This window comes from Physeter macrocephalus, chromosome 1, assembly GCF_002837175.3.
Source record: "Physeter macrocephalus isolate SW-GA chromosome 1, ASM283717v5, whole genome shotgun sequence".
Taxonomy (NCBI): Eukaryota; Metazoa; Chordata; class Mammalia; order Artiodactyla; family Physeteridae; genus Physeter; species Physeter macrocephalus.
This window is the reverse complement of record NC_041214.2, coordinates 36,908,034-36,912,470: the sequence shown is the minus strand read 5'-3', so window position 1 is coordinate 36,912,470 and position 4,437 is coordinate 36,908,034. Positions and strand designations below refer to the sequence as shown.

At 39.7% G+C, this 4,437-nt stretch overlaps 2 non-coding genes across 2 annotated transcripts; one reads left to right on the top strand and one right to left on the bottom strand.

Moving 5' to 3' along the window:
• Nucleotides 1-705: 705 nt before the first annotated feature.
• On the bottom strand, nt 706-778 carry TRNAF-GAA (transfer RNA phenylalanine (anticodon GAA)). The gene has a single exon. It is a non-coding gene; the product is annotated as a tRNA-Phe (tRNA).
• A 711-nt stretch (nt 779-1,489) lies between these two features.
• Nucleotides 1,490-1,561, top strand: TRNAA-UGC (transfer RNA alanine (anticodon UGC)). Its single transcript has one exon. It is a non-coding gene; the product is annotated as a tRNA-Ala (tRNA).
• The last annotated feature ends 2,876 nt before the right edge of the window (nt 1,562-4,437 follow it).

Genomic DNA, 4,437 nt, shown 5'->3' with positions numbered 1-4,437 from the left:
GATTATACAGGGCCCACCAGGATAATCCAGGATAATCTCCACATCTCAATGTCCTTAACTTAATCATACCTGCCATATAAGGTAACATATTCACAGATCCGGGGATTAATGTCTAGACAACTTTTGGATGCCATTATTCAGGCCTATCACAAGCATCTCCAAGCCAAACACATCCTTCCTTTGCTAAAATGGGTGACCTTGTTTAGAATAACTTGCAGGATCTATTCTGCAAATTCTTCACCCAATCATGTGTCAGGAGAGGAAAAAATGCCAATGGTGAGGGGAAGTAAGAACCCTGTCCTACTACTCATCCATATAATTGCTGTGGGAATTCTGGTGAGATCAGTAAGGACAGTCTTTTTTTTTTTTAATTATAAGAATGAATTTTACTATTCATTTTTATCTTGCACATCAAAATTCTTTGGACATTGCAATCACTGCACACATATGAATGTCAGACATTTCCTTTGTTCATGTGCCAAGCTCATCAGACATCAATCACAAGACCCAAATTCAAAGATGGGAGTTTCAGGACTTCCCTGGTGGTCCAGTGGTTAAGATTCCACTGGCAGCTTCCACTGCCATGTGGCACGGCCAAAAAAACAGAACAAAAAAATGATTGAAGTTTCAAGGATGCAAAGGTAGACCTTTTTGGTAGGGGTTACCAGAATTGCTCCTTGTCACGGATGGTTAAAACACTTAACCTGCTGAAACCCGGGATTGAACCAGGGACCTTTAGATCTTCAGTCTAATGCTCTCCCAACTGAGCTATTTCAGCTCCTTAGGGAAGCTGCCCTGACACTCATTTTTCAAAACTGAGATTGTTTTCAATCCATTTTTAGAACATTTCAGACTTCGAAAGTGTTGCTGTCTCATTGTTCAATATATTTATCCACCCAAAAAGCTTGGAATGTCTTCCATGTATGGTGCTTGCATCCAATTCCTGGTGGTGTGGGATGGTAGGAGGAGAGAGACAGAAGAGAAATGATGGGGATTCATTGGAAAGCCTCTCTGCTCCTCTGACACAGCTCAGAAAATTACAGAAAAATTTTTTTTAATTTCTTAGAGTCCCTTATTTTTTTCTCTTCTTTTCATTCGTTCTTGAATAATCCTCAAAGATTCTGAGAAATGGATTAATTTTTGTTAGTGTGGAATCAGTTTTCTGTTTCCTGGTGATAATTTCAAGTGAGCTGGTTTCTTTGTTTTATACGCTTCCATCTACTCTGTCATAGTCTTTTGGGCCAGGTGAGAAGGTCTTGGAGAAGACTGACCCGGCTGAGAAGAAACTAAGAGCAGGAATGGTAACAATTTGGGTTTAGAATTTACTATTCTTGAGCATAGCCATCCACCAAAAATAGTCTCATTTAAAAATTGTAGAAATAGTAGAGTTAACAGAATAAATTTTCTGACAAAAGGAAATAGCTTTGCCAAAGAATACAGAAAATGGGTATATTTCCTAACATACCGGAAAAAGAGGCAACTGTCACTTGGGGGTGTAGCTCAGTGGTAGAGCCCATGCTTTGCATGTATGAGGCCCCGGGTTCAATCCCCGGCACCTCCATGAGGATTTTATCTTTTTTCTCTTCTCCAAGATATTTTATACCCATACCTTCCTTCAGTCCTGTGGAATATGCTCTCCTACTTTTCCACTTTTCACTACTTTTTCTTCCCTTGCTAAAATGGAAAGTAAACATGATTGGTGCAACTGCAGAAGGAAGAAACAAGAGAAGAAGAAGGAAAAAAAAAAAAGGCTTATTCCGCATCCACAAATGTCACCAATTTAACCAGCTTTTCACCTAGACTACGATTTTACGATACTACTTAAGAGAAGGAAGATCCAAAGTAAGACAGGGAAAAAAATAAAAAGAAAGAAACCTGTGTGCACTTTCTTTAGCCAGAATAACTAATCCTAAAGACACTAGCCATGGGAAAAATTAGGGTGCTGTGAGCAGGATTCCAAGAACCTCTAGGACACTTTGGAATGCAAACTGAATGCCTTAGACACATTCAAGAACCTTTATTACATACCTGGAATAGAACACATGAATTTGAACAAGGGCTTCTGTTTCTCTGGTAAGAGCCTGGAAAAAGACAAAATAAGGAAAGCTCCACCACCGACCTACTTTAATTTTGGAGACAAAGTGTTGTTCATCCCCTGCCAAAGAGAACACTTGGCTTTCAGATAAATTCAAGTAGTGGAGAGGTCTTGGCTCCTAAATAGTCAACCATCTCTTTGTTTCCTTCCCATCCCTTCCACTGAATTCTCAAAAAGTTGAGAAACAGATGCTCAGCAGCAAGTGGGTGCCATGGAGGCAGGAGACGTTCCCTTTCAATAAACCAGACCCCGTGGGCTGTATTTCTTCTCACAGGTTGTCCTTTGGGGACTGGTGGAATTGACGCTGTTTCATTTTACAGATGGCTTAAGGGATCTGCAATTTCTGAAGAGATAATCACTTTACCTGGAAGCTGAGAGCAGAAAATGAGACTTTTATTGGTCTTCTTCTAAGGAGATTTTAGGACCATAACAATAACCAGTATAAATCAAAAAAGAATGAGATCAGCCTAGGAGCAATCTCATTTCTTTGTTTTTTCACAAATACTAATAAAAAACTCCTTATCTACTAGTTTTTTTTTTGGCTGTGCCACATGGCATCTTAGTTCCCTGGCCAGGGATCGAAGCCATGCCCCCTGCAGTGGAAGCACAGAGTCTTAACCACTGGACCACCAGGGAAGACCCAGTATCTACACGTCTTAATGATAACAGCTCTCACTCCATCTGTTCTTCAGAGGCCTTCTACTTCTAGCTGCATAAATGTCTAAACTTGAGATTCAGAGATATCAACAGAATTCCAGATTCAGTTTACAATGTGTGTAGGCAGACATCCTCAAGAGGCTATCTTGTAGAAATTTAAAATATGTCATATCCAAACCCAAACTCAACATTTCGCCTTTATTGAAGGTCAGTCTTTTTTATTGGAACTAAAAATTTTAAAATATCTTGAGAAAGGAGCAGGCCCAAAATAAATTTTATTTACCCACCAAAACACTTTTATAGCACGTGATATATGCCAGGCACTGCTCTAAGCACTTTATACGTAGTCATGCAATCTGCTAACAACCTCATGAAGTACATTTTATTATCATGGCCCTCATTCTATAGACCAGGAAACTGAAACAGGACCAAGGTGAAGGGATGAGCCCAAATGTCACACAGCTAGAAGTGGTGGCTCCTAGTGAAGTGTTATCAGATGATCGTGGACAGCAGAACCCCTGGTTCCAGTGACCTTGGGCACTCACCACCCAGGACTTTATGTATCCTCAAACCCACAATTCTCAGAATGTCCCATCAGGGCAGCTTTTTGTACAGATGGTACAGCACGAACATGGGGAGAAGTAGTTTTCACCTACTGGAATATCTGAAAAGAATAAGGGCCCCAGGAGAGAAAGGAGGAGGTACTTTTAGAATCCAAGAGCTGGGACAGATTTTAATGATTAACCTGATTATCAAGTTTACCCAAATTTCTAACCCTGGGGCAAAGCAAAGTAGCTGAGCTAGCCTGGGGGTCCAAGTGTTTTGCTTGGATCTTCTGCCTCAAGCAAGAAAACATCTTTCAACACTCAAATTCTATGCCAGGGGATGGGGGAGGTGGTGGTGGAATGAACTGGGAGATTGGCATTGACATGTATACACTAATATGTATAAAATAGATAACTAATAAGAACCTGCTGTATAAAAAAAATAAAATAAAATTCAAAAATTCAAAAAAAAAGAAAAAGGAAGACTCAAATTCTAGCTTAAAAATTAATGAAATATGTTTTTTAAAATTTTCCTATCCTTTTTTTGTAGTTGATTTACAGTGTTGTGTTAGTTTCAGGTGTACAGCAAAGTGATTCAGTTATATATATATTCAGTTATATATATATATGCTTTTTCAGATTCTTTTCCCTTATAGGTTATTGCAAAATATTGAGTACTGTAGGTCCTTGTCGGTTAACTATTTTATATATAGTGGTGTGTATATGTTAATCCCAAACTCCTAATTTATTCCTCCCCCATTCTAAACCTTCAATGTTTCTCTATTAATGAACTGTTTTTCTAAAAATAATTCTTTGAATAAAACTATCAGAACATTGAGGAAAAAACTTTTTTTCTTTCATTCCCCCCTCTCCCCAGCCTTTCCCTAATTTAAATAACATTTGTAGTATTTTTTCATCTTTATTTTGGTCTTCCCAGCACATGAAGTGTTTTGAATCTGAGGGGAGCCCTTGCATCGTAGAGCCTCCCCCTCCCCCGACAGAGGCTGAGTTAGCAGGTAGAGTACTTGCTTGCCCAGCCTCCCTCCAGCCAGGGCTCCAGCCTCGACTGGTGATCTAGGCTGTGCCAACCTGATACACTCGACAGGACTTGCACTTGGGAACCGAAGGGAAGCAGTGGCC